General features: G+C 44.3%; 1 long non-coding RNA gene across 1 annotated transcript; it reads right to left on the bottom strand.

The window, feature by feature from the left end:
- Positions 1-2,093: 2,093 nt before the first annotated feature.
- Positions 2,094-18,622, bottom strand: LOC140463694 (uncharacterized). Its single transcript, XR_011954744.1, has 3 exons — positions 18,395-18,622; positions 11,249-11,377; positions 2,094-2,134 (listed from the first exon to the last, which is right to left on the bottom strand). It is a non-coding gene; the product is annotated as an uncharacterized lncRNA (long non-coding RNA).
- Between the last annotated feature and the right edge of the window lie 984 nt (positions 18,623-19,606).

Below are 19,606 nucleotides of genomic sequence, written 5' to 3'. Positions count from 1 at the left end.
TTTCCCAGCTGAAACACTTCCGTTACCATTTTCTGAGAGTTACTGACTTGCACCAAGATCCTTCTGTATATCAATATCCCTCAGTATGATAACTTTCTTATTGAATTTGACACTATCTCACACTTGTCCAGATTAAACTAAATTTGCCATTTCTGTCTATCTCTCCAACTGTTCTGTTATCTCCTGCAGATTTTAGTTCATCAGGGAAGCAAAGGTTTTGTGGAAAAGGCAGGAAAGTAGAGTTGAACAGCCATGATCTGATTGAAGGACAGAGCATACTCAATGGGCCAAATGGCCTCATTCCCCTCCTAAATCTCATGGTCAGGGCACAAACTCAATATATCCTGCATAATATTATTTGTCTCTGCTCACAAAACTCCTTTATAATGGGATTCTTGGATATTTATTAGTACACAGCATTTGATCTACAAATATGATATGATGTTATAGAAAACTCTCACCTACAATCCAGGATTCTATCCGTTACAGCACTGATACCCATTGCTGTATCAATCGGCATGGAGACCACTGTCACACACAGTTACTGTCCTGCTCTTGCTACAAGTACATTCAGTGTCCTGACTGTAATCATATTGACATTCCCATCACTGGGTGGTGCCTACAAAAGAATTTCTGCTAACAGTTGCTGCTGCTTGCTTATTCTCAGCTCTACTTTTCATATTCAGATCCAGAAGTCTGTCTCATTAATGCATTAACATCATCCTTCCTTCACAACTTGTTGGCTTTTTGCCTAGTCTGCCTATTGGGACTAGATTGGGTTGGAATATCTGCTCAGCATGGATGGGTTGGACCGAAGGGTCGGTTTCCGTGCTGCATATCTCTCTGACTCTATGGCTCTATCCCAACAACCCTTCAGTATTCACTTCCCAGCGATGGTCTTTCTGCAGCTAAATCTCCGGAATGACAGTTCCATCATATCTGATCACTGTCATTCCTTCTCCCTTATGGCGAATACAGGGAGTCATTCCTCGGTAGTGGGGAGTTGAACAGATGCGTAGAGGTTACAGAGATAGGAAGGCTTACAGGACTCGAGGATGTTAGAGTTAAAGAGAGTTACATCTGGTCAAGAATGTCAGTGGGACAAAGGAGTTTGGGGATTGGAGGAACTTTCAGAGATAGAAGAGGGAGCTGCATTAGATTCTGGAGATAAGGATAGGGATGGAGAAAGGAAGAGGTAAGCAGACGAAGAGGCACAGACAGGGGGCTGTTTCATCTCAGAGATTATTGTGTATACTAATAGAGATATGGAAGGTTGTCGTGACTGAAGACATTTACAGATATAAGAAGGCTTCTAGGCTCTGGAGGTTACAGAGATCAGAAGGCAATGGAGAATGCCAGGTTACTGGGATGGAGACAGTTACACAGATGGGGAGGGTTGCACAAACTGAAAGAGGTTCCTATGGTCGGGAGGGGTATGGTGTCGGGAATGAGAGTGAAATTTAACAAAATAAAGATCAAAGAATTGGAGAAGGATAAGGAGATTACAAATTTTTCACAGCTAAGGAAGGATTGTAGGAGCTGGAGAAGATTACACAGGTAGGGACGGATGGAGAGGTTAAAGACAAATACATGGACATGGAGGGTGGTATTGGTGGGAGGAGCTTACAGGGATAGACAGGGCTCTCAGGGTTTATAGGGATGAAGGAATTTAGTATCTACTGGAGAAGGTTAGGGATTAGGGTGTTAGGGACTGGAGAACCTGACAGAGACAGAGACAGAGACACAGAGAATGATGTGGACTAGAGGAGATTCCAAACAGAGGAAGGATTATCGGGACTGGAGAATATTACAGAGATCACTAACACAGCATGGGCCAGGATTGATGCCTGCGATCCCCTGTGCTGTCGCATTGAGGACCAATACAGAAGAGGTGAAAGCAGGACCGTCACAAGATGGTGGGAATGAAACCTAGAATGTTGCTGTTCCTTGCCCAGCTCTGTATCTCTGTCCTGTCTTCCTGGTCTACCTCCACCCTGTGCTGTTTACTGTGAGCGATCTTAACAGCTGCAGGAATTACTGAAGGCCCCAGATCTCCCTCTCCATCTCTCTCTGGCTGACCAACCAGTTTCCATGAGGTGATGGATGAGACAGGAGTTAGGAACATCCTGATTACCTGCATGAGACAGAAATAGACAGAATGGGAAACTAGACTGATGCAATGAGGATAACACATGCAGAGTGGCACTGAGTCCAGCAGAGATCTCGATAATCCCAGTCTCCATCCCTTGCCTGTGCTGCTGCATCTCTCTGGAATGTTCAATTCTGTTGACTCAGGATCTCAGACCATCTGTAAGAGGGAGAAATGCTGACAGAGGCAGTAAATAGACTGACACAGCGAGGGATACCAGATGGAGAGATACTAAGTGATAGCACATTATTAGACACTGTATTAACAGGGAATTATTTGAATTTGTAACAAAGGCACTGGGATAATTGTGAGGGGATTCAACCTTCCTATCTCATCATCTCTTTGGCAGTGGCTCACAGATGAGGCTGACCCTCTCCCACTCTCAGTGGGGGTGGGAGAGTCTGGAGTTGGCTGTACAGACCGATGTGACCTTCCACAGACTCGGTTACACTTGAGGCTGATGGTGGACATGGAAAGGGGGTGGGTGGGGCGTTGATATAACAGCGCGCTCCTTGTGTTGTTTTCTCCTGGATTCCCGTTTTCCCCACAGAAAGTCTCGAGGTGCTCGACACCTTCCCAATGCTCCTTCCCCACTTCAGACGGTCTTGGCCGATTTGATTAAGAGCTGAAAAAAAAACTGATCAATTCTGAAGTAACCAACATTTAGAAATGTGGAGGAGTGCAGTAGGAAGAGGAAACATTGTCAGTGTTTAATCAGAGTAGCGGAACAGGGAGAATTGAAGGTGCTGGAGTTGGTGACAGTGTTACAGAGAGGGGCAAAGGCCTGAACAACATTACAAAGCCAGTACGGATTGCTGCAGCTAGAGCCGTTTGCAAAGGTAGGGATAGACATCTGTATTTTTCATTGATTCATTCACGGCCTAAGGATGTCACCGGATGGACCAGCATACATTGCCCTCCTGCTAATTGCCCAGGTGCAGCTCAGAGTCGGCCATATTGTTGTGGGACTGGAGTCACATGTGAGCCAGACCAGGTAAGAATGTCAGATATCCCTCCCTAAAGGACATACGTGAACAAGTTGGTTTTTTCCAATCAACAATGCTTATACAGAGGCCTCACTAATGTCCTGTACAGATACACCATGATATCCCAACTCCTACTCTCAATGCTCTGCTCAATGAAGGGTAACCCTCCCAAACACCTGCTTCACCAGCCTGTTTACCCATGACGCTACTTTCAAAAAACTGTGTACCTGCATCACTGGGTCACTGACAACAGTACCCTGGGCCCGAACATTAATTGTACAAGTCCAGCCTGGTGTGCTTTACCACAATACAACATCTTGCATTTCTCCACCTGTTATTCCTAACCTCACTGGTCCAGCAGTACTGTTGATCCCATTGTACTCTTCGATAACCCTCTTTACTGTCCACATTATCACCAATTTCAGTCTCACTCACAAACTTGAGAACCATGGCGACTGTATTATCATCCAAACTGTTTACGTAAATGATGCACAACAGTGACCCAGCACCGAACCCATGGCACATCGTTGGTCACAGGCCTGCAGTTTGAGCAGTCACCCTTTATGAACATGCTCTGTCTCCTACCATCAATCCTGTTTTGTATCCAGTTGGTGAGCGCTCCCTGGTTCTGTCTGACCTAAACTTACTAACCAGTCTGTCATGCAGAACCTTGTCAAAGGCCTTGATAAATTTCATGTGGACATCGTGTACTGCTCTGCTTTGACCTCTCACTTGTCTACCTCCACACTCAGGTTTGAGGCATGATTTCCCGTGCACAAAGCCATGCTGATGGTCATTAATCTGTCCTTATCTTTCCAAATGCACGATGATCGTTTCTCTCAGAATCTCCTCCAACAACTTACCACCCTGCCATCAGTCTCACTGGTCCGTAGTAGCTGTTGATGATACAAATATCTCTGGAAGGTGCCCTGTAATTTCCTCCCTCGCTTCTCACAAGGCGCTGGGATATATCTGACCATGTCCCAAGGTTTTATCTAACTTATTGCATTTTAAGACATCCAGCACCTCCTGTTCTCCAATGTGCACTCTTTTCAAGACATCACTATGTATTTTCCTAACTTACCGAGCTTCCATGTCTTTCACCACAGTAAATCCTAACGCAAAATATGTGTTCAGTATCTCCCCCATCAGCAGTGATTCCACACAGACAGCCTCATTGATCTTTCAGGGTCCCTATTCTCTCCCGAGCTAAGTTTTAGCCCTTGTTGAAACTTGTCAAAATACTTCTGAAATTTCAAATATCCCTCTACCACAACTAGCCTCCCCCAACCTTATCTATTCTGCATTTATAGTCACACCAAAATATAGAATCCAACAGATTTAAAAATATTCTCCTTTTATAAAATCATACATCTCCCATTGTTTCTAAACATCCAGTTATCATTTATTGTCATATTCTTTATAGCACATTCCAGCACGTTACCGACTTACTGTCAGGCTAACACCGTTTGGTTCAGACTCACTGCACAAAGGATTTTGGGAATCCATGTGCATCAATCTGAAACAGGTAGCTTCCAGGATCAGCAGGTCATAGAGAAGGCAAAGGGAATGGAGTCTAAAAATAGGGAGGTCTTGCTAAAACGATGCAAGGTACAAGTCAGACCACACCTAGATTATAATGAGCAGTATGCGTGCCCTAAGGAAAGACATTCTTGTGTTGGAGGCAGGCCAGGGAAGGTTCACTCGGCTGATCCTGGAGATGGCAGGATTTTCCAATGAGAAGAGGTGGAGTAGATTGACCTTGAACCTAATGGGGTTTTGAAGAACGGGAGAGAAATTGAATGAAACATCCAGGATTGTGAGGGGCTTTGACAGGGTGGATGCCGTGAAGTTAGAAACTAGAATAGTACAGCACAGGAAAAGGCCCTTCGGCCCACCATGGCTGTGCTGACCATGATGCTATTCTAAACTAATCCCATCTGCCTGCACATGGGTGATATCCCTCTCTTCTCTGTTTGTTCATGTTTCTGTCTAAATGCTACTTCAAAACTGAGTGACAGTCTGCAGAGAACAACAGAATCCATGAATCCCCGTTGCATGTATCAGGGTCAATGACAAAAGTTTCATTCTTTTAAAAATGACAACTCCTCAATTCCTGCATCTCATAAAACTGCCATTTAAAAATATTAAAATAAAGAACATTCTAAATGAAGGTTTTGATGCGGTGACCTCTGGTCAGTCCTGTCGATCTGTTTGTTACCAGATGCATGGAGAGTGCTTTTTACCAGAGCATCACCAGGTCAGTGTCAGGCACACAGAGAGAACGGGCAAATAGATTCACACCTGAATTCACATCTCCCAGCCTGGCAATCGTAAGCTGTGCTCACCATTCCGTTAAGATCTCTAGAAACAGGACATCAGAGCCAGAAGACTGGAGGTTGGCTATCGTGTTGCTACTATTTAACAAAGGCAGTAAGGAAAAGCCATGGAACTATAGACTGGTGAGCCTGACATCGGTGTGTACGTTGTTGGAGGGAATCGTGAGGGGCAGGATGAACATGTATTTGGAAAGGCAAGGACTGATTAGGGATAGTCAATATTTCTTTTTGAGTGGGAAATGATGTCTCACAAACTTGATTGAGTTTTTAGAAGAAGTAACAGAGAAGATTGATGAGGGCAGAGCAGTGGATGTGATCTATATGGACTTCAGTAAGGCGTTCAACAAGGTTCCCCATTGGAGACTGGTTAGCAAGGTTAGATCTCACGGAATACAGGGAGAACTAGCCATTTGGTAAAGAACTGGATCACAGGTAGAAGACAAAGAGTGGTGGTGGAGGGTTGGTTTGCAAACTGGAGGTCTGTGACCAGTGGAGTGCCACAAGGATCGGTGCTGGGTCCAATATTTTGCATTGTTTCCATAAATGATCTGGATGTGAGCATAAGAGGCATAGTTAGTAAGTTTGCAGATGACAACAAAATTGGAGGTGTAGTGGCCAGCAAAAGAGGTTACTTCCAATTACAATGGAATCTTGATCAGATGGGCCAATGCGCTGAGAAGTGGCAGATGGATATTAATTCAGATAAATGCGAGGTGCTGTATTTTGCGAAAGCAAATCTTTGCTGGACTTATACACTTAATGGTAAGTTTTGACGGAGTGTTGCTGAACATAGAGATATTGGAGTGCAGGTTCATAGCTCTTGAAAGCAGAGTTGCAGGTAGGTAGGATAGTGAAGAAGGCATTTGGTATGCTTTCTTTTATTGGTCAGAGTATTGAGTACAGGCGTTGTGAGATCATGTTGTGGCTGTACAGGACATTGCTTAGGTAACTTTTGGAATACTGTGTGCAATTCTGGTCTCCTTTCTTTGAGAAAGATGTTGTGAAACTTGAAATGGTTCAGAAAAGATTTACAAGGATGTTGCCAGGATTGGAGGGTTTGTGCTATAGAGAGATTGAATAGGCTGTGGCTGTTTTCCCTGGAGCATCGAAGGCTGAGGGGTGATCATTTAGAGGTTTATAAAATCATTAGGGGCGACCATATAGAGTTGTATAAAACCATATAGAGCTTTATAAAGTAGGGGCATGGAGAGGCTAAAGCGACAAAGTCTTCACCCTCGGGAATGGGAGTCCAGAACTGGAGGACACAGGTTTACGGTTAGAGGAGAGAGATATAAAAGAGACTTAAGGGGCTTTTTTTCCACGCAGAGGGTAGTACGTGTATGGAATGAGCTGCCAGAGTAAGTGGTGGAGGCTGATACAAAGATATCCAGATGGGTATATGAATAGGAAGAGTTTGTATGAATATGGGCCAGATGCTGGTAGGTGGGACTGGATTGGGTTGGGATATATGTTCGACATAGACAGGTTAGACTGAAGGGTCTGCTTCCATGCTGTACATCTCTTTGACTCTAAGATCGGCTGAATGGTCCAATCGAAGATGATCTGTGATTCAAATCTTAACATCCTTCAGGGTCCACAACCCATTCTTGGTCCCATCATGCAGGCTCTATGAATCCCACACTGTCTAACCTCCTGCAGGATCCACGTTCCTTCCTACATTAGTACCATCCTCCAGGTTCTGCAGCCCTTCCTACCTCCGTAACATGGCCCGGTCTCTACAAATCTTCCTTCCTTTGCAATGTTCCCCAGAAAGGCACTGGAGGATGGTGGCATTTACAGAGTTAGGGAGGGATATCGGGATTGGAGGATTTTGCAGGCATTAGGAATATAGGGACTTGAGGAGGTTTCACAGTTTATGAGTGTTATATAGATTGTAGGAAGTTACAAAGATAGGGATGGTTTCAGATTGGAAGAATCTGCAGAAAATGTTTACATGGTTAAAGGCAGGAACCTTAGCAGTGTGCACGAACAGAGTGATCCTGTGTCCCTGAAGTTACCACCCAAGTTGAGAGGGTGTTAAGAATGCATATGGTGTGTTGGCTTTCATTAGCAAGTATGGCTAAGACCCTAAACATTTGTTTTCCCTCCAGAACTTACTGTGGACAAAGACTGGGGAACACAGAGAACAAGAGTAATACGTTAGACCACAATTGGAGTTCTCTGCAATTCCAACCTCCCTGCTACAGGAAGGATGTTGTGAAGCTTGAAAGTGTTCAGAAAAGATTAACAAGATGTTGCAAGGATTTCTGCTGAATAAGCTGGGGTTATTTTCCCTGGAGCATCAGAGACTGAGGGGTGACCTGACAGAGATTTATATAAACATGAGGGGCATGGATTGGGTAAACAGTCAAGGTCTTTTCCCGGGGTTCGAGAGTCCAAACCTAGAGAGCATAGGTTTAAGGTTGAAGGGGAAAGGTTTAAAAAAGGGACTGAAGGGACAACTTTTTCATGCACATGGTGCTGTGTGAATGGAATAAGCTAAGAGAGAATGTAATGGAGACGGATACAATTATAACATTTAAAAGGTATCTGGATGGATATATGGACAGTCAGAGTTTAGCGGTACATGGGCCAAATGCTAGTAAACGGGATGAATTTATTTACATCTTCTAGTCAGCATGGATGAGTTGGACTGAAGGCTCTGGTTCCATGCTGTACACCTCTGTGATTTGAAAAGAGTGCATGTTATAGAAGAGGTGGTGCTGGAGGTTTTAAAACACAAAGGAATGGAAGGCCCCAGGACCTGATTAAGTGTATCACAGGACATTGTGGGATGCTAGGGAAGAAATTGTGGAGCTTCTAGCAAGGGTATTTGTACCATTGACAGCCATGTGTGATCGGCTGGAAGGCTGGAGGGTGGCATAGTGAATTTCTAAGATTCCAAAGGGATCTTGATGAAATGGGTGAATTGGCTGAAAAACCGCAGATGGAATTCAATCTGAATAAATGCGAGGTAATGCATTTGGTAAAACAAACAAGGGTAGAGCTTATACAATTAATGTTCAGGCCTTGGTTAGTGTTTTAGAGCAAAGGGACCTCCGGGTTCAGGTACATAATTCTTGAAGCTTGCATCACAGGATGGATAAGACAGTGCTTTGCATGCCTGACTATTACTCAGTCCATTGAATATAGGATTTGGGACGTCATCTTGAGATGGTACAGACATTTATGAGGCCTGTTCTATAATACCACATCCAGTTCTGGTCCCCCAGTTACAGGGAGGATATTATTAACCTGAAGGGTGTTCAGAAGAGATTTACCAAGACGTTGCTGGGTATGAAATGTTTGAGTTCTGAAAAATGGCTGGATATGCAGAGTTTTTTTTTTGACTGGAGCCTGGAGGTTGAGAGGTGACCTTATAGAAGTTTAAGAAAAAAGTTGGGATATACATAGAGTCAGTGGTAGCTGCCCTTTCCTTTGGGTGACGGAGTCACAAGTGGAGGGGCCACATTTTTCAGGTTAGAGGAGAGATATGTTCAAAAAAAAGGATATAAGGGGCAAATAGTTACACAGAGAGTGGTTTGGGTGTGGAATGAACTTCCTGAGGTGGATGTCGGTACAAGTACAACGTTTAGTTAAGTACATGAATACGAAAGGGTTGGAGGGATACAGGCCAGCAACAGGCAGCTGGGACGAGTTTAGTTTGAGATTATGGTTGGTATCAACTGAAGGGTCAGTTTCCATGCTGTACAGCACTGACAACACTATGGTTTTGATCCATTATTTAAGAAAGGCTGCAAGAGAAAGCCAGGGAACTGAAAACCAATTAGCCCAACATCAGTGGTGGGTTAGTTGTGAAAGTGATTCTGCCAGACTGGAGTTACATTCGTTTGTAAAGACAAGGATTAATGAAAGATAGTCAGCATACAAAGTCAAGTCTCACTAACTTGATGGCTTGTGTTGAATTGGTGACCAGACATTGTCTACACCAACGTCAGCAGGGCCTTTGACGGGATTTAGCATGATTTAGGGTGTAGGTTTGCTCGCTGAGCTGTAGGTTTGATATCCAGATGTTTTGTTACCTGGCTGGGTAACATCATCAGTGGCGACCTCCAAGTGAAGTGAAGCTGTTGTCTCCTGCTTTCTATTTATATCTTTCTCCTGGATGGGTTTGTGGTGAACCCCAGGAACCCCATCCAGGATAAAGATATAAATAGAAAGCAGGAGACAACAGCTTCGCTTCACTTGGAGGTTGCCACTGATGATGTTACCGTGCCCAGGCAACGCAACGTCTGGATATCAAACCTACAGCTCAGAGAACAAACCTACATCCTAAACCTCAATCTGAGCAACAAACCTTCATAAACCTTGCATTTAGCATGATATACTGGTTCGTAAGATTAGATCACATGTGATCAGGAAGAGCTAGTCAACTGGACACAAAATTGGCTTGACAGTAGGAGACAGGGGTTGGTGGGAGAGGGTTGTTGTTCAGACTGGAGGCCTGTGACCAGCGGTGTGCTACAAGGATCAGGGATGGGACCACTGATGTGCATCATCTACATAAACAATTTGGTTGAGAATATAGGAGTCATTGTTAGTAATTTTGTGGATGATCAAATGAATGGTGTAGTGGGCAGTGAATACGGTGATCAAAGGGGATCTCGACCAACTGGGCCAGTGGACCAAGGAATGAAAGATGGATTTTAATTCAAGTATTAAGTTTTGGACGAACACAGGTAATGGTACAGCCCTGGGTAGTGTTGTCAAACAGAGAGAGACCAAGAGGTGCAGTTACATTGTTCTTTGGAAGTAGCATCACACTGGACAGGGTGGGGAAAGCGGTACTTGGCACACTTGCTGTCATTGGCCAACACTTTGATACATGAGTTGGAGATATTTGTAACATTGTCTTCAATATTTCCCTTGGAGAGAGGTGGCTTATAAGGGGTGACCTTATAAAGGTTTATAAAACCATATGGAGAGTAAGAATGGTGAATAGCCACGGGTAAGTCAGTCCAAAACTAGAGGGTATAAACGTGAGGTGAGAGAACAAAGATTTAAAGAGGGAGCTGAGGGGCAACATCCACAGAGGATGGTGCATAGACGGAATGAACTGCCAGGGGCACATGGGAGAAACAAGAACAATTACAACTTGGAAAAGAAATTTAGGCAGGCACATGGAGAGGGGAAGGTTTGAAGGGATATGGGCCAAATACAGGCAAATGCGACTCGTTCAGGTTTGGGGAAAATAGTCAGCATTGATGACTTGGACTGAAGGTTCTGTTTTCATGCAGCATGACCCTGTACCCAGTTAAAGAGGAGGAGAATACGGAGATAAGGCATGTTGTAGACACTGAAGGAAGGTATAGTGATAGGGATGGTAGTCTGCAATGCGGTACATTTCAAATATGTGGAGGGCCTAGATGTAAAGAAGGAGGTTACAGAGATAGGAACTGTTATAGGAGTTAAAAATTATTGAAGACACTGATCCACAAGACATACCTTAGGTACAGTGTTGGAGAAGGTACACAGAACAGAAAGATCTCAGGCAGCATTCCCACCCTCTCGTGGGAGGCCTGCTTTCCCCTTTGTTGTACTGATGCTCACTAAGAGAGCACAGGCCTGGATTGATAACTGTGAACTCTCTACGTTGTCTCAGTACAATGTAAGTTAAAGTAGACGTGGTGATTGAGCCAGAGTTGTGTCTGTACTGTGCTCCCCCTCCAGCACCGTATCTATGTCATGTCCTGTTAGCTGATGTTTGGATCCCTCACATTGCTGTCTGCTCTGTGCATTGTGAGTGATCTTACCTCACTGCAGGATTTATTGAAGGCTCTAGATCTCCCTGCACTTTGTCTCTCTGGCTGACCAACCATCTTCAATGGGGTGATGGATGGAACACCCAGCAGCTGAGAAGTCTATTGAATCTCCCTGAGTACCTACAGGAGACAGACAAATAGACAGAATGGAAAATTACACTGATGTAGTGAAGGTTACACATGTAGAATGGCACTGAGTCCCACAGAGTCCCTGTGCTGTTGCTTCTCTCTGGAGTGGAGAATTCTGTTGGCTCAGGATCTGGAGTAGCTGCAAGAGTGAGAAACACTGACAGAGGCAGCAATTAGACCCACACAGTAAGGGATACCACATGGAGAGATACTGAGTGATATCACCAGAGTTCAAGAAGTTGTCAGGATCAAACAATTGTGACAGAAGAAGATGTTTAGCTTCATGATGCACTGGTATCAGTGCTCAGGCATGAGCAACGTGCGAGCAGGTGAAGTGATGGCCTCGTGGTATTATTGTTAGAGCATGTATCCAAAACCTCAGCTAATGTTCAGGGGAGACAGGTTTGAAACCCACCATCTGAAGTGGTGGAATTTGAAATCAATAAATTCAAATATTATAATTAACCATCCATAAATATGTATGAAACCATTGCTGATGTACAAAAAACCCAAACACTTGTCCTTTCGAGAATGACATCTGCCCACCCTCACATAGTCTGCATGACATACCCACAGCAAAGTGTTTTCCAAATCCAAATAGAAAAAGGTGATGCATCAGAACAGCATGGGAATGTGGCTAAAGACAAGCAGAAAGGAACAGGCTGGGCCAGAGTTTAACTAAAACTCTACATTAACGAATTGGATTGTGATAGGACATTGTGGAAAAGAGTACAGAAACTTGTTTTCCGCATAGACAAAGTATCCTCAATAAGGTAGCTGGATTTGTGACACAGCTGAAAGAGATTTAGATACCAGAGAGATGTGGTTACAGGGTAAACAAAATGTGGAACATAAATATTCAATGGTTTACAACCTTGTGGAAACTCAGGCAAAATGGACAACACTAACAATAATGGGTAATAAAGGTGTTAGATAGAAAGCGCGGGGGGTGGAGGTGGGGTTTCTTAAAAATAAACGGGCAAACAATGGTCACAAAATATCCTTAGCAGATAATGTTCAGGATAAGCCACGAGATATTTAATAAGTACAGTTAGAGGAAGAGGATCCCCAACTAAGCAGTGGGGCCTGTTAGAATCCAAAGGGACAATCTGTGTATGGAGCCAGAGGAAGCAGGTGAGGTCTACAATGAATACTTCCCATCTGTATTCACTCAGGAGAAAGGCATTGTAGGGATTTCAGTTGGGATGGTGAGGCTCTGGAACATCTTATGATCAATGAGAAGGAGGCGTTAAATGTATTCATAGGCAAAAAGGTGGAGAAATTCCCAGTTACAATAAAATATATCCCAGGCTGCTATAGGAGGTAAGGGAGGAGATTGCTGGGGCCCTGGCGGATATATTTAAAACTTTGCTGGCCACAGGTGAAGTGCTGAATGACTGGAGGATGGCGAATGTGGTTCCTTTGTTCAAGAGCAGCAGTGATAGGCCAGGTAATTACAGAGAAGATAGTCTGACAGCAGGGGGAGGGAAAATATTGGAAAACAATTGTGAGGGACACGATGAATCAACATTCAAAAGGACAGGAATACATTAGGGATTGTCTGTATGGATTTGGTAGAGGACTGTCCTCTGATATTGATGAGGCCAGTGCAGATGGTGTGGGAACATGGTGTTTATTAATGTCTTTGACAAAGTCTCACATGGAAGGCCGGTCCAAAAGGAAAGAGCCCATGGAATTCAAGGCAAGTTGGAAAATTGGATCCATAATTGGTGGAGCAGGTTTTTCACGACTGGAAAACTTTGCCCAGCGGGTGTACCACAGGGTTCTGTACAGGAACCATTGCTGGTTATTATGTACATTAATATCTCAGATGTGAAAGCAGAAGGTATCATTGGTAGGTTTGCAGATGACATGAAAGGTGAGGGTGTTGTCCACAGTGAGGAGCATGGTCTCAGGCTGCAGTCTGACATTGATCAGATGATAAACTGAGCAGAGTAATGGCAGATGGAGTTTACTTCTGATCACTGTGAGGTAATGCACTGTGGGAAGTCTAATCAGCAAATGATATCCATCATGAATAGTAGGTCCTCCTGGAGTACTGAGGAATACAGGGACCTTGGTGGGCAAGTCCCTGGATGTCTGAAGGTGTCAGCACAGGTAGACAGGATGGGGAAGATACCTGAACTGGGAACAGGAGGAGGACACATATCCTGGTGGGGAGAGTTGCTGGAGCTGCTCGAGAGGATTTAAAATTATCTGGCAGGGATGTGGGACTGCAAACAGTCGTAAGGCCAGAAAGAAGTTTGAGGCTGGTATAGATGTTCAAGAGAGCAATTTAAATAGACAAGGCAGGCAAGAACATAGCAGGCAATGAGGGAAAATTGATTAATTAAACTGCATTTATTTCAATGCAAGGGGCCGCACAGATAAGGCAGATGAACCCAGAGCATGGAAGGGAACATGGGACTGGGATACCATAGATATTACAGAAACACAGATAAGGGAGGGACAGGACTGGCAGCTCAATGTTCCACAGGACAGAGGCAACAGGAAGGATAGAACAGGAGGCAAAACAGGAGGAAAAACAGGAGGAGAGCTGGTGGTTTTGACTGGGGGAAAACATCACAGCAGTACCGAGAGAGAATATTCATTCAGGATCGCCCAGTTAAATGATATTAGTAGAACCGAGAAATAAAAATTGGTCATCAGTTTGCTACGATTGTACTACAGCGATAGGCAATGGGAGATGAAGGAGCAAATATGTCAGGAGATCTCAGATATCTGTTAGAATGATAGCGTCGTAATGGTAGGGGATTTTAACCTTAAACCTCGACTGGGATTGCTACTGTGTTAAGCAGTTGGATGGAAGGAATTTGATAAGTGTTCCAGAAACTCCCAGTCATTATGTAAATGACCCAACTGGAAAATGGGGCTAAACCTGACCTCCACTTGGGAAACAAGGTTGGAAACGGGACTGAGCTGTTAGCGGGGACGCACTTTGGAAAGTCACCAGAATTGTATTAGTTTGAAAATAGCGATGGAAAAGGACAGGCCTGGTCCACAAGTTCAAGTTATACAATGGAGCAAGATAGTCATGAATTTTTAAAGTAGATTTGGGGAGGTTATTTGCAGGTAAAGGGAAGTCTGGCAAGTAGGAATATTTTAAAACCGAGATAAAAGGAGTGTTCAGCGCCAGCCTGTTCCTGTTAGTGTGCAACTCAATGCTGACTGAATTAGGAAACACTGGCTGAGATTCGAGGCTCCAGTCAAGAAGAAAGGGGGCACATGTCAGATATAATTGGCTGACTCAAGGGAATCACTTCAGGAGCATCAGGGCTGTAGAAATACATTTAGGATGGAAATCAGGAATGTAAAAAGGGGACACGAGATCGCTTTGGCAGAGAAAGTTAAGGAGAATCCAAAGAGACTCTACAAGTGTATTAAGAGCAAAAGAAGAGCTCGGGACAAACCCCGTCTCCTTAATGATCAATGAAGGCAACGATGTGTGAAACTACAAGATCCAAAACAAATATTTCACTTTGGAACTTACTGTGGATAAAGACTGGGGCGCTCAGGGAACTAAACAGTGTTTGTCCTGACTACTATTGGAATACTGTGTGCAATTCTGGTCTCAATGCTGTGGATGTTGTGGAACATGAAAGGGTTCAGATGACCAAGGATTTGCCAGGGTTGTAGGGTTTGCGCTGCACGGAAAAGCTGAATAACCTGGGGCTGAATTCACTTGAACATGGGAGGCTGAGGAGTTACCTGATAAAGGTGTTTAAAATCATGATGGTCATCGATAGGGTGAATAGATAAGGTCTTTTCCCCAGGTTGGGGGGATTACAAACTGATAGGCCTTTACTTTAAAGTTCGAGGGGAAATTTTCAAAGGGACCTAAAGGACAACTGGTTCCTGCAGAGTGTATGGAATAAGCTGCCAGAGGAAATAGTGGAGGCTGATAGAAATACATTTAAAAGGCATGTGGATGGGTATATGAATAGGAAGGGTTCAGAGGGATATTGGCAAAATTGTGGCAAATGTGACTAGAAACGTCATGCAGGAGTTGGTTTGAAGGATCTACTTCTGTTCTGTACATCTCTGTGACTCAATGTCCTAAATGTTCCCACATTATAGAAAAGGAGGTGCTGGAGGTTTTAATACACAAAGGTAGATAAATCCCCAGGACCTGATCAAATGTATATTGGGACATTGTGGGAAGCTGGAGAAGAAATTGTAGGGGCCCTAGCAGAGATGTTTGTACCATAGAGAGCTATGTGTGATAGGCTGTTAGACTGGAGGGTGGCATTGTAAACAGTGAAGAAGGTTTTCTAAGATTACAAAGGGATCCTGATGAAATGTGTGAATGGCTGAAAAATAGTAGATGGAGTTCAATCTGAATAAATGTGAGGTAAGGCATTTGGTACAACAAACACAGGCAGGACTTATACAATTAATGATTGGACCCTCGGTAGTGTGTTGTAGAACTTTGAAGCTTGCAACATGGAGAGACAGGATGGTCAAAAAAAAGGTGCTTGCCATACTTCCTTTCATTGCTCAGTCCTTTGGATATAGGAGTTGGGAAGTCACATTGAGATTGTACAGGCCATTGCTGAGACCTCTTCTGGAATACTGTGTCCAGTTCTGGTCGCCCAGGCTATCGGAAGGATATTATTAAGCGGGAGAGGGTTCAGAGGAGATTTGCTGGGACGTGGATGGGTATGGAAGGTTACAGTTATAAAGAAACCTGGAGAGATTGGTATTTTTTCATTGAGGAGAAAGTGAGGACTGCAGATGCTGGAGATCAGAGCTGAAAATGTGTTGCTGGAAAAGCGCAGCAGGTCAGGCAGCACCCAAGGAACAGGAGAATCGATGTTTCGGGCATCAGCCTGAAGAAGAGCTAATGCCCGAAACGTCGATTCTCCTGTTCCTTGGATGCTGCCTGACCTACAGCGCTTTTCCAGCAACACATTTTTTTTCACTGAAACCTGAATGTTGACAGATGACCTCATAGAAGTTTATAAAGTCATGAGGGGGATAGATAGAGTTAATGGGAGTTGTCTTTTCCCATAGACAGGGGAGTTTCAAGACAAGGCACTACATTTTTAAGTTTAGAAGAGGGACATAAAAAAATGATACGAGAGGCACTTTGTTACACAGAGGGTGGGTTGTGTGTGGAATGAACTTCCCAAGGAAGGGGTGAACATGGGAACAATTACAATGTTTAAAAGACATTTGGATTACTCCAGGAATAGGAAAGGTTTGAAGGGCTATGATCCAGGAACAGGCAGGTGGTCAGGCAGGAGATCAGTTTTAGAGTATGGTTAGCACTAACCAACAGTGCGGTATGACTGTCTGACTGTGATTATAATATTGTGTTATTAATTAAGGAAGGATGCAAGATAAAGCCAGGGGTGTACAGACTGGTGAGCCAGACATCAGGGTGGGTCAGTTGTTGAAGGTCATTCTGAGAGGTATGACTTACTTGCAATGGGAAAGATAAGGACTGATTACAGCCAGCCAGCATGGCTTTGTGCGTGAGAAAACATGTCTCACAAACTTGATTGGAGTTTGTTCAAGATGTGACCAAGAAGACGAAGGCAGAGTAACAGACGTCAAGGTGTTGCATGATATATTGGTAAGTAAGGGTAGATCACAAGGGATCAGGGAGAGCTCGCCAACTGGATACACAATGGGATGACAGTGGGAGACAGAGGGTGGTGGGAGAGGGTTGTTGTTCAAACTGGAGGCCTCTAACCAGCAGTCTGCTTTCAGGATTGGTGCACCATTTACATAAACAATCTGAGTGAAAATATAGCAGTCTCTGTTAGTATGTTTGCTGATACCAAGATTAGTGAAAGAGTGGGCAGGGAATATAGTTATCGAAGGTGATGTTAATCAACTGGGCTCGTGGGCCAAGGAATGAAAGATGGAATTTAATTCAGGTGCTGGATTTAATTAAGACAAACCAGGGAGGACTAATACAGTTAATGGTCGGGCCCTGGACTGTGTTGTCAAACAGGGAGAGACCAAGGGGTGCAGTAACATGGTTAGTTGGAAGTGCCATCACAGGTGGACAGAGCGGTGGGGAAAGCAGCATTTGGCACACTTGTCTTCATTGGTCAGAGCATTGAGTACATGAGTTGGAGTTATTTGTAACATTGTTGTCAATATTTCTCCTCAGCAGAGGAGGCCATGGGGTGACTTTATAAAGGTTTATGAAACCATGTAGGGCCTAAGTAAGGTGAATTGCCAAGGGTAGGTGAGTCCAAAGCTAGAGGCATAAACGTGAGGTGACAGAGCAAGTATTTAAAGAGGGAGCTGAGGGGCAACATTATCCACAGAGGATGGTGCATAGATGGAATGAGCTGCCAGAGGAAATGGTAAAAACAAGTACAATGAAAACATGGAAAAGATACTTGGGCAGGTACATGGAGAGGAGAAGATTTCAAGGGACATGGACCAAACACAGGCAAATGTGACACATTCCATTTTGGAAACCTCAGCCAAAGAGCCATGCCGCACAGAAACAGACCCGATGTCTCCAGTTATCGGAGGAGGAGAAGACTATCGAGACAAGGCATGTTGTAGAGACTGAAGCAAGTTACAGCGATACGGATGGTCATCTGGACTGGAGGTTTCAAATATGTGAAATAATTGGTGAGGGGGAGGAGATGACAGAGATAGGAACTGTTATAGGAGTTAGAATGATTGAAGACACTGGTCCACAAGACAATCCATAGAAACAGTGTTGGAGAGGGAATAGGGAACAGGAAGATCCCAGGAAGCATTAACACCATCTCGTGGGAGGCCTGCTTTCCCCTCTGTTGTCCTGATGCTCACCAAGACAGCACATGCCTGGATTGAAAATTGGGAACTCTTGATGCTGTCTCAGTACAAAACCAAACTTAAAGTAAAGGTGGTGACTGAGCCTGGTGTGGGTCTGGACTGTACTCACCCTCCAGTACTATATTTATGTCATGTCTTATTAGCTGATGTTTGGAGCCCTCTCCTTGCTCTCTGCTCTGTGCCCTGGAAAGATCTTACCTGGCGGCAGGATTTATTGAAGGGTACCAACCTCCCTGACCTTTATCTCTCTGGCAAACCAACCATCTTCCCAACCAGCAGTTGGCAAGTCTATTGAGTCATGAACTCCCTGAGTACCTGTAGAAGACAGAGAAATAGGCAGAATAGGAAATTAGACTGATGCTGTGAGGGTTACACATGTAGAATGGCATTGAGCCCCACAGAGATCTGGAAAATCCCAGTCTCCAATCCTGGCCTGTCCTGCCTGATCTCTCTGGAGTAGAGAATTCTGTTGGCTCAGGATCTGGAGTAGCTGCAAAAGTGAGAGGCGCTGACAGAAGCAGCAATTAGACCCACACAGTGAGGGATACCACATGGAGAGATACTGAGTCATATCACCAGAGTGCAGGATCAAACAATTGTGCAGGAATAAAGGGTTTTGATTCATATTGCAGTGGAATGCGCAACCTGTGAGCAGGCGGAATGACGGCCTAATGGCATTATTGTGAGACAATTAATCCAGAAACTCAGCAAATGTTCTCTGGACACAGGTTTAAATCCCACCATTGCAAATGTTGGGATGTGAATGAAATGTTTCAAAAAAGATTAGATTTAAAACCCATAAGTGAGTATTAAATAATTGCTGATGTTAAGAAATATCCATCGAGTGCATTCCTGTCTTTAATGAAGTAATCTAAGATGGGACTGGGATATCACAGGTATTACAGAACAACAGCTGAGGGAGGGACAGGACAGGCAGCTCAATGTTCCAGGGGACAGATGCTGCAGGAAGGACAGAAGGGGAGCTGAGAAAGGAGGAGAGCTGCTGGTTCTGATTGGGTGAAACATCACAGCAGGACTGAGAGAGGATATTCCTGCAGGATCGCCCAGTGAATCTGTGTTCGTGGAATTAATTGCTGGAAAAGCGCAGCAGGTCAGGCAGCATCCAAGGAACAGGAGAATCGACGTTTCGGGCATAAGCCCTTCTTCAGGAATCCTAAACCTTGGATGCTGCCTGACCTGCTGCACTTTTCCAGCAACAAATTTGCAGCTCTGTTCTCCAGCATCTGCAGTCCTTACATTCTCTTCGTGGAATTAATCAATAACAATGGGTCTTCTCTTTCCTCTGATTGTTCTACAGACCCCAGGAGCCCCGCCCTCCTGCACCTTGACCTTCTTAAGATGGCGGCCCTCAGGCCCGTGCTCCCTCTTCCCTCAAACAAATGGCAGCCG

The sequence above is a fragment of the Chiloscyllium punctatum genome, chromosome 38 (assembly GCF_047496795.1).
Source record: "Chiloscyllium punctatum isolate Juve2018m chromosome 38, sChiPun1.3, whole genome shotgun sequence".
NCBI classification, from domain to species: Eukaryota; Metazoa; Chordata; class Chondrichthyes; order Orectolobiformes; family Hemiscylliidae; genus Chiloscyllium; species Chiloscyllium punctatum.
Note: the sequence above shows the minus strand (reverse complement) of the source record. Positions and strands in the feature narration are given on the sequence as shown.